A 10,540-nucleotide genomic window follows, 5' to 3' on the forward strand; every position below is an offset into this window, starting at 1 on the left:
CTTCCACTGTATAATCGTAGGGGATTTGATTTAGGTCATACCTGAATGGTCTAGTGGTTTTCCCTACTTTCTTCAATTTAACTCTGAATTTGGCAGTAAGGAGTTCATGATCTGAGCCACAGTCAGCTTCCGGTCTTGTTTTTGCTGACTGTATAGAGCTTCTCCATCTTTGGCTGCAAAGAATATAATCAATTTGATTTCAGTATTTACCATCTGGTGATGTCCATGTGTACAGTCGCTTCTTGTGTTGTTGGAGGAGGGTGTTTGCTATGATCAGTGCATTCTCTTGGCAAAACTCTGTTAGCCTTTCCCCTGCTTCATTTTGTACTCCCCAGCCTAACTTGTCTGTTACTCTACGTATTTCTTGACTTCCTACTTTTGCATTCTAGTTCCCCATGATGAAAAGGACATCTTTTTTTGGTGTTAGTTCTAGAAGGTCTTGTAGGTCTTCATAGAACCATTCAACTTCAGCTTTATCAGCATTAGTGGTTGGGGCATAGACTTGGATTACTGTGATACTAGATGGTTTGCCTTGGAGGTGAACAAAGACCATTTTGTCATTTTTGAGATTTCATCAAAGTCCTGTATTTCAGACTCTTTTGTTATCTATGAGAGCTACTCCATTTTTTCCTAAGGGATTCTTCCCATAGTAGTGGATCTAATGATCATCTGAATTAAATTTGGCCATTCCAGTCCATTTTAATTCACTAATTCCTGAAATGTCGATGTTCACTCTTGCCATCTCCTGTTTGACCACTTCCAATTTACCTTGATTCATAGAACTGACATTCCAAGTTCAGTATGTAATATTGTTCTTTACAGCATCAGACTTGACTTTCACCACCAGACACATCCGCAACCGGGCTTTGTTTCCACTTTGGGTCAGGCTCTTCATTCCTTCTGGAGTTATTTCTGCTCTTCTCCAATAGCATATTGGGCACCTACCGACCTGGGGAGTTCATCTTTCAGTGTCCTATCTCTTTGCCTTTCATACTGTTCATGGGGTTCTCAAGGCAAGAACACTAAAGTGGTTCGCCAGTCCCTTCTCCAGTGGACCTCGTTTTGTCAGAACTCTTCACCAGGACCTGTCTGTTTTTGGTGGCCCACACAGCATGGCTCATAGTTTCACTGAGTTAGACAAGTTCTTTACATATTCTGGATATTAACACATTATCAGATATATATGATTTGCAAATATTTTCTTTCATTCCATGGATTGTCTTTTGATTGTTTTTGATGCACAGGAGTTTTAAATTTTGATGTAGTCCAATTTATGTACTTGTCCTTTGTTGCCTATGCTTTTGGCATTGTATTCAAGAAGTCTTCACTAAATCCAATGTTATGAATATTTCCCCTTTTGTTTTCTTCAAGTTCTTTAAAAAAAACTTTTAATGCTTAGCGATATTAGTTGTTTTCCCGTTTTTTCAACAATTTTTGTATTTTTTTCAGTTCAATGTTCTTATTTCCTGTTTGTATTCCTATCTCTTTTATTTTCATAAGGTATTTTTTACATAAACCTGTGTTATTCTTTTTTATTAGGTCATCTTGAATGAAACATGTTCTTCATGGATCTACTTTTTCCATTACGTTTGGATGAGGAAGGGGCATGAGATACAAGGTTGGACACACCTGAGAGTGAATGAATCATTTTAGCTTTTAGTTATCTCCTGACAAAAGGATTAATGCAGGGCTCTTTGAAATTGAAAATCATCTTCTATCTACATCAGTTAGCTTCCTGCAAAATATGTGTGATTCCTCATTGAGCTCCTTTCCCCTCTGACACTTGGTGCTAAATTGGGTCCCAGTTTGAAGGCATACATTCTTCAGTGGTCAGCCTTTTTTATTGTCCAGCTTTCACATCTGTATATGACTACTGGAAAAACCATAGCTTTAACTAGACAGACCTTTGTAGGCAAAGTAACGTCTCTGCTTTTTAATATGTTGTCTAGGTTGGTCACAGCTTTTCTTACATGGAGCAAGCATCTTTTAATTTCATGGCTGCAGTCACTGTCCACAGTGATTTTGGAGCCCAAGAAAATAAAGTCTGTCACTGTTTCCATTGTTTCCCCATCTATTTGCCATGAAGTGATGGGATCCAGGTGCCATGATCTCCATTTTTTGAATGCTGAATTTTAAGCCAGCTTTTTCACTGTTTAGTTCCTATTTGCTTTCTGCCATAAGGGTGTTGTCATCTGCATATCTGAGGTTATTGATATTTCTCCCGGCAGTCTTGACTCCAGTTTGTGCTTCATCCAGCCTGACATTTCACATGATGTACTCTGCATATAAGTTGAATAAGCAGGGTGACAATAAACAGCTTTGACGTACTCCTTTTCCAATTTTGAACCAGTCCATTGTCCCATGTCTGGTTCTAACTGTTGCTTGTTGACCTGCATACAGGTTTCTCAGGAGGCAGGTAAAGCAGTCTGGTATTCCCATTTCTTGAAGAATTTCCCACAGTTTGTTGTGATCCACACAGTCAAAGGCTTTAGTGTAGTCAATGAAGCAGATGTTTTTCTGGAATTGTCTTGCTTTTTCTATGATCCAACGGATATTGGCAATTTGATCTCTGGTTCCTCTGCCTTTTCTAAATCCAGCTTGTACATCTGGAAGTTCTAAATCCAGCTTGTACAACTGGAAGTAGTAATAGCCAAAGTTTTATTAGGCACCCCCTATACTACAGGCTGTGTTCATAGATTGTTGCACGTATCTGTTACCCAAAGCAAGTCTGTGTGCCTGAGTACAGTGAGCCCAAATTATACCAAAATGTAGGAGTTTGGACCAGAAAAAGATTTATTACAGGTCCCTACAAGGAGATAGGTGGCTCATGCCATAAAAAGCCTGAATTCTTGAACGCTTTCAGCAAAGCCCTTTTATAGGAAAAGTGAGGGAAGAGCAATGTTAGTTGTTGTGGACTTCTAGGTGTCAGATCCTTTGTTCTTGCAGCTGGTCACAATGTTCCCATAAACCTCCATCCAAACAAATGTTATTCTCTGTTCTGATAAGAAAGGACAATGTTCCCAGGCTCAACTTTCTTTCTCCAGTTTCCAGGCCTGGCTGTGAGGAGGGGTCCCTGAGCAGGCCAGTCCCCCGCCCTGAGAGCTGGTCCAGTAGCCTTCCCGGCTGAGGAGCCTGATCTCAGCCCTAGGCATCCTCAGGGATGGGTATCCAGACCCTTCCAGGCCATCATCGCTGAGGGAGCCAGGCACCCAGCAACCAGTGGTCTTCAGGTGCCTCAGGCTGCTCAAACGAGAGTAGGGTACTGCTGCCGATGACCCAGGGTTACTGCCGCCTCCAGGGTCACAGAGATCCTGGCCCTTTGCAGAGCAGAACTGCTAACCCCTCTGAAAGGAAACCACTGGTGCTAATAGTTGGGCCACGCTCCTCAGCTAACAGCCAACTCCAAGGGCCTCACTCTAACACCAGGTGCTACTGGCTGCTCAGCCCTGCACCCTGCTAACAGCCAGCCCTGTGCCTAACCGCCAGGTGCTTTCAGCTCCACGCTCAGGTCCCTGTCCTAACCTCCCTGCGACTGCCACGCCCCCTATAGATCACGTGCTAGTCTGTGCGCCTGCGCCAGCCCCACTAATGGCTTCACGTTAACGTCCACGTGTCGGGGTCTGTGCGCCTGCGCACCCTGCTAATGGCCGCGGGCTAATGGCCGCGGGCTAATGGCGAAGCGCAACGCGCCCCTATCGCGTCAGAGTTAAGGTAAGCCTCACCTACCTTCATCGCTCCTTTCACAGCTGAGGAAACGGAAGCAAACGGTTGTGCCGTAAATGGCAGAGCGGGATACACATCCAGGCCTTTGGCTTCCGTGGCTGTGCGTGTCCGCTCTCCCCTTCCTGTTCCGCGGTTCAGCTCCCCCCTGCCTGGGACTGCCGAGAAGGCTGAAACCAGAACTCAGAGCCAGCCCCAGAGCAGCGCAGGGTCACTGAGCCGTTTCTCCTCTTCCTTCTCCCTCTTCTCTTTATATTGCTCCGTCTTCTGCCCCTGCTTTTCCCTGGATTCATCCTGTTTCAAGATAAGTTAGGGGAAAATGATGGCTGAACGTCGTTTTTGTCTGACAGAAAAGGTGCAAAATTGTTCCAAGCATTGAAAACCAGTTCTTTCTCCCGAAGGAAAGTTTCAGATGCTGACCTTCCTACTGGAGATACATTAGAAAATGATGAGGAAACTTCAGCTTTCAGTCTTTGTGTTGCTTTTCAAGTACCGTTTATATATTCAGGCTCTCAAGATGGCAGCCGAGGGGGACGTCAGTGGCCGAGGGCTTTGAAGCAGCCGCTGGAACTCTGTGAACTCCGCTGAAACTCTAGATCTTGGTTTCTTTGGAGCCAGGTTGTGAGTTAAAAGAGGAAGGGAAACAGCCCTGCTGAGCAGCCACACCCTTCTAGAACAATAAGTGCTGGCTGCTTACCTCAGTGGTCTCTGACTCTGGTTCCAAATAGAAACTAGGTCATGAAGTGGGTAGTTAGGGACCCACCTTGCAAGCCATTCTCTCCTTCCTTCATGGTTTTCTCCGAGTCTTTCCTTCACTGTCACTCTGCAGCCTCTTTCTTAGGGGAGGGAAAAGCCTCGGCCTGGAAAATAGGCTCCTTTCTCTGATCTCATACAAACCTTTCAAACCCTGAGAAAGAGAGACAGGAGTGGGAGGAGCATGGAAGAGCCTCAGAGAAGGGGAGGGAGACCCAGTGGACTCTGAACCCTGATTCCACATTTTCTGCGGGAGAATCTGATTGGTTTGGCTTTGTTCAGGGATCCGTATGACTTCTATCAAAAGGTCCAGGTTGCTGCTGTAGCTGCTGAGGATATAGACCCTCTGAGGAGAAGGACTGGGGTGGAGAAGATGATTGATGGAGAGGGTGATCTTGGACACTAAATGGGGCCGTCCCAGATGGCCCTAGTGGTAAAGAACTCGCCTGCCAATGCAGGAGACAAAAGAGATGCGGGTTCGATCCCTGGTTTGGGAAGATTCCCTGGAGGGAGGAAGTCATGGCAACCTACTCCAGTATTCTTGCCTGGAGAATCCCATGCACAGAGGAGTCTGGTGGACTACCTTCCATAGTCGCAAAGAGTCGGGCATCACTGAAGTGACTGAGCATGCACACATGCGTGGACACTAAATTGCTGTGTCAGTCTGCTCCCTGAGGCCCAGAGATGGCACCTCCAGTCCTGCCTCCGGTTCCCATCCTAGTCCCTGAGCCTGCCCACTCACTGGCCTGGATTCCCAGTTGGCTCTCTGCCACCTAGTTCCTTTCTGTTGTCTGATATAGACTGTTTGCCTTGGCAGTTGGTCTTTTTGTTGGTTCGCATGCCCTCTTCCAAACAGGCTTGCCTGGCATGCCAACTTGGTCTTTTGTCTGCCAGTTGATTTCTTCCTTGAGTGCCTTGCTATAGCAGCAGAATGCCCTATACCAGACTCAGCCAAAGTCACTCAAAAGTCCTGTTCTGTAAGCAGAGGTGATCAATCAATACTTCTGCCACTTACATGTGCCTCTCTCCAAATCATTCCAATCTAAAGAGGGAACCAGACAATCTTGGGATGGAGGGTGGTGGCATTTCATCCCTACAAAGTTCTCCAAGGAAAGTTTAAAGATGGGCTGTTGTTTAGAGATCAATGAAAACGAAATGGAATTTAAATATTAAGAAGAAAGCTCTTGCCTTCAGGTAAAGCTTGCATTTGCATAATAATGAGAAAGACTAGTCAGATGGAATTGAGAATCTGACTGGAATCTCAAATCGTGGCAAAGGAAGATTCTTGTGCCTGAACTGGCAATGGGAAATATGCTAATGAGAGGTTTGCTGCTGTCCATCACATTCCACAGATTGTGAGACAAAGAAATAGAAGGAGTTCACAAGTGGGAGGTGATACAACTTGACATTAAAGTTAATCTGGTTTGTTTTCCCATCAGCCCATGACAGATGTGCAATTGTGGAAGCCTTTAAAGGGGGTGGGGGCGAATGATTCCCTTGCGTCAGAACTGCCTGACACTGTCATCACACTGCTGTCATTGTCATTATTGTTACTGTGTTAGAAACAACGGGAGGGAGGGAAAGGAAGTCTGGAGTACGACCTGAATCATTATTGAGAACTAATAGAAACATCTGAAAAGAAAAGTAAAAGGAGAAGGAAATAAGGACTCTAAGTAAATATTTTTGTGCCTTGCATGTTAAGGGAGACCTAGTATCTGGGTGATAAAATCAATAATCTAGAAGACACCTTAACTTGGAAATTGGGGAGACATGCTTATGTTAGCCTGTCCCAGACTCGAGCTGAAATTCTTTTATTTGAGGCAATGGAGTGTATTTTGGGGGAAAGAGAGAAAAACTGTGATGGACAAAATCCCAAGAGGGCCTCTGTCATCTTCTCCCCCTACTGTTGTGTCCTGTATAATTCCTTCCTTGAGAGTGTTGGCAGCACTTATGGCTTGCTTCTAATGGAATCACACTCATGATCTTTTATTATATGACAAAGTTAAGAGGATTTTGCAGGATTAATTCAGTTGAGTCGCTCAGTCATGTCCGACTCTTTGCGGCCCGATGGACTGCAGCATGCCAGGCCTCCCTGTCCATCACCAACTCCCGGTGTTTACTCAAACTCATGTCCATTGAGTTAGTGATGCCATCCAGCCATCTCATCCTCTGTCATCGTCTTCTCCTGCCTTCAATCCTTCCCAGCAGCAGGATCTTTTCCATTAAGTCAGTTCTTCGCATCAGGTGGTCAAAGTATTGGAGATTCAGAGTTAATTAAGGACCCTCATCAATGGACTGAGTTAATGATAGGCAAGATTATCATGGGTGGGCTGGGCCTTATGGTTTACCCTTTCAAAGAACCAGTTCTTGGTTTTGTTGATTTTTTTATATCTTTTAAAAAATTGTTTTATTTATTATTTACTGTTTCCTTGCTTCTACTAATTTTAGATTTTGTTTGTTCTTTTCCTAACTCTTTTAGGTGGTAAGTTAGGTTATTTACTTGAGATTTTTCTTGTTTTTTGATGAAGGCCTGTATCGCTATGAACTTCCCTCAGAGAACTGCTTTTGCTGCATCCCAGTCAAGGTATTTTTAAGTTTTCTTTTTGATTTCCTAATTGACCCATTTGTTGTTTAGCCTTCATGTAATTTTTTTTTCTAGCTTCTTTTCCTGTGTTTGATTTCTAGTTTCATGTCATTGTGGTCAGAAAAGATACTTGAGATAATTTCTGTACTCTTAAATTTTTTGAGGTTAGTTTTTTGCCCGATGGTATGGTTAAGGGCCTGACCTACCTAATTGGGTGAGTCCTTCAAAAGAGGGCTTTGACATTCTTTGAAATCAGAGACTCTAAGAAACAGACCCTCTCCACTTCTGGCTTCTTGCTGCCATGCAAGCCACAAGGAGATGACTTCTTTCCCCAACCCAAGGGAATCTGAATACTTCCCTTGCTGAGCTCTTAGGTGAAACCATAGCCTTAGCACATTTTGACTTCAGCCTTGTGAGACCTTGACAAGAGAACCTAGCTAAGCCAGGCATGAATTCCTAACCCCCAGAAACAATGAGATCATAAAATGGGTGTTGTTCAAAGCTATTGAGTTTGTGGTAATTCATTATATAGCAATACAAAATGAATATGGGAGTTTATTCTTAAATAAGTCAGTTGGAGCAGTACTATGTGCATTAGCCTTTCTGGTGGGGGGAAGAAGAAAGGCTAAAGGGGATTTAACAACACTAGCGTCACATATTTCGGTAGCTGGTTAGATGCCAGTCTAGGCTCTTCTTAACTGCTTGAGGATGTCTCCAAAGGCTGGATAGCTGGTTAGGCCAACTCTTTGATCTCAAAACTACTATCCGTTCTGTCAGGCTTCTTTTCTCTTCATTGGAACTACTAAAACAATGTGACTCACTCAAGACTACATTTTCAAGGACATGACTGAGCTCATATTATAGTTTCATGTATCTTTTTAATCTTAAATATCCTATTTCTTACTAGTCAACTATTTCAGTTCAATTAAAAACAAAATTAGTTGAACATTTACTGTATTATGGACTTCCTATTGGGGTGGGGACAGAAAGTGGGGGTGTTATAACAAATACAGAGGGTTGTGGTTCTACTATGTACTTCTGTATTTTCTGATTGTGTGCTCTTAGGAAAATTACCTACCTGAGCTTCATCTGATAAGTAAGAATGATATGGACAACAGTAATGGTGATTAAGGATCATGATCAGTCACTTAGCTGATCATGATAGGGTTATCAATATTGATAATACAGTTTTGAAAATTAAATGAGCAAAGTACATGCAATACTGGCATTATAATAAACTCTCAATGTATGTTAATGTTCTAATATTACTGTTTATGAAGGAAGTAAATAAGGAAAAACATCTTTTAGGAAGGAACCTTTTAATGAAGCCTAAAACTATGGGTGATATTTGATGGGAGAAGATAAGGGAAGATTCCAAGCAGAAGGGCCATCAATGATCAAAGACCTAGAGGTAGGAAATGGATAAAAAGTTCAGAAGACAGTGGCTTCCTACAGTTTTTCTATTACACTCTTCTAATTTCCCCCTAAAGAACTTGACAGGCTGTTTCTTTCAGACTGGAGGTTGGATTTTACAGTGGCCTCCAAGTTCCCATGAAGTTTATTTTTCCTTCTGATTGTGGTTGGGATTGAACCCTGACGCTTAGTAGAATAAGGACAATATATGGCTGGTTCATGCTTTCCAGAATGGCACAGCCTTGTTCAGAGCATGGCCTGCTTAGATAGCAAACTACAGTGTGTGGGGTTTAGTCACCCCAGCCTTTGGGGAATGAGAGGGTGTACAGTGTCAGGTGTGGGAGGGTCCACACGTCATTAATTTCAGGGGGGAAAGATCTGCAGGAGCCCTACAAAACTAGGTGTGGGAGAGGAGCTTTCTTTCTTTGTTCTCCTTTTCTTTTACTTCTGTACTCCTGGAAGTCCAGGCAAAGAGGCCAAGACTCACAAGTTATACTAAAGAAGGGATCAGCATTATCCTGAGAAAGATATTGTAGATCTTTGAAGCTATAAGCTTTAGTATTCCTCTTATAAATGGCAGTAGGCTCTTCTCTCTGGCCTATTAGGGTGGACCCAAGACCCTGGGGTGAAGATAGAGGGTCAAAGGTAGAAATGGAAGCATAAAGCAAGAGGGAGATTAAGAAGAGGAGGGCATTCTGGATGCTCATATAAGGTGGATTGTATGTGGGATGAAGGGCAAATTGATGGCAAAGAAGAGCAGTGCTGTGCCATCATCTCCTGAATCCTGGAATTGTTGATGACTGTCTACTGCCCATTGTGGATTCTTACCTGTGTCTCTCCTGCATTGCCCAGAAAACTCGGGGATTACTCTGGAGGGTGGGTTTGAAATTGTTTGAAACTGCTGCATGTAACACAGTTTCCAGTTTCTTTATAAGCATCAGAAGATTCTTGGGTGAACAGGAAATATGGCAGCTCCCTATTCCTTTGAATTAGTTCTGCCTTGAGTCTTACTGTTGAAAGTACTAGTGAAGTGGCAAATTCATCACAAAGTCCAAAACATTATGGTCAGTTCATTGCCCACTGTAGTTGGTATTGTTACTGGTTTTTCATGTTCAACATTATGTGGTACGGGAAGCCCAACTTGGTGTTCTGTGATGACCTGGATGGGTGGGAGGGAAGAGCAAGAGAAAGGGGATATATGTATAATACACCTGATTCACATTGTACAGAAGAAACTAACACAACATTGTAAAGCAATTATACTCCAATGTAAAAAAATTATGTGGTATTTGCTTCAAAAAAACATGCTTAGGAAACTTGGTAGTTGGAAACACCGCACAAGACTCAGAGTCTTGAGGTTCAGTTACCTACCTCTGTACAGTGGACCTGGACTAGTTAAACCTTCAGCACTCAGGTTGCTTGTTGTTCTGAAGGCTTGGATGTCAGTCTCTTCCGTCAGAGAATGGACCACCGTTTAGAATTTGTTTATTGATTGTCTGTCTTCTCTGGGCTGTGAGTTTGCTGGGGACTGGGTTTTGTGACTTCCCTACAGCTTTATTCTCAAGTCTAGCACAGTGCCTCACATTGTCAAGGCAAATTTGTTGACTGCGTGAATGAATTTCAGTGACACTACTCTGACTCTGTGAATACATGTTGTTTAATGTCCAGGTACCACTAATGTTTGTAAGGTCACTGGTTTGAGTCCAGGGTATCTAGGACTACAGAAGGATGGGCTCCTTGTGTGTTGGTTGGTGTTCCTCCTCTTGCTGAACTTGACTGCTCTTTTCTCACCTCACCCTGTGCTCCTGCATCCTTTCACAAATGGTTTTACTGCCTTTCTGTGTAGTCTGCTTCTTTGGATGACCATGTCATTGGGGAGCTAGAGGCTGGTTCTGCCTCTTCGGCGGGAAGTGCAGAGTGCATAGTTGCTCAGTAAAGGAGCAGAGAGGGCTTCCAGCAGCCCAAGCGGGGCAACTGTACAGTGAGGCGGGAGCAGACAGGATGCCCAAGTTTCAAAAGTGAGGAGGATGGGTGCTCGGGAGTTCTCCAGCTAGAGCACCATGGTCTTGA

General features: G+C 43.6%; 1 long non-coding RNA gene across 1 annotated transcript in view; it reads right to left on the minus strand.

Moving 5' to 3' along the window:
* Window positions 1-4,929, minus strand: part of LOC145520564 (uncharacterized) — a 47,834-nt gene extending 42,905 nt beyond the window's left edge. Inside the window, exons 1-2 of the long non-coding RNA XR_014064598.1 lie at window positions 4,141-4,929; window positions 3,727-4,014 (exon numbers count right to left, since the gene is read on the minus strand). This is a non-coding gene — a long non-coding RNA (uncharacterized LOC145520564). The remainder of the gene's footprint in view (window positions 1-3,726; window positions 4,015-4,140) is intronic.
* Between the last annotated feature and the right edge of the window lie 5,611 nt (window positions 4,930-10,540).

The sequence above is a fragment of the Giraffa tippelskirchi genome, chromosome 9 (genome assembly GCF_054371585.1).
Source record: "Giraffa tippelskirchi isolate mGirTip1 chromosome 9, T2T-mGirTip1v1.2.pri, whole genome shotgun sequence".
NCBI lineage: Eukaryota > Metazoa > Chordata > Mammalia > Artiodactyla > Giraffidae > Giraffa > Giraffa tippelskirchi.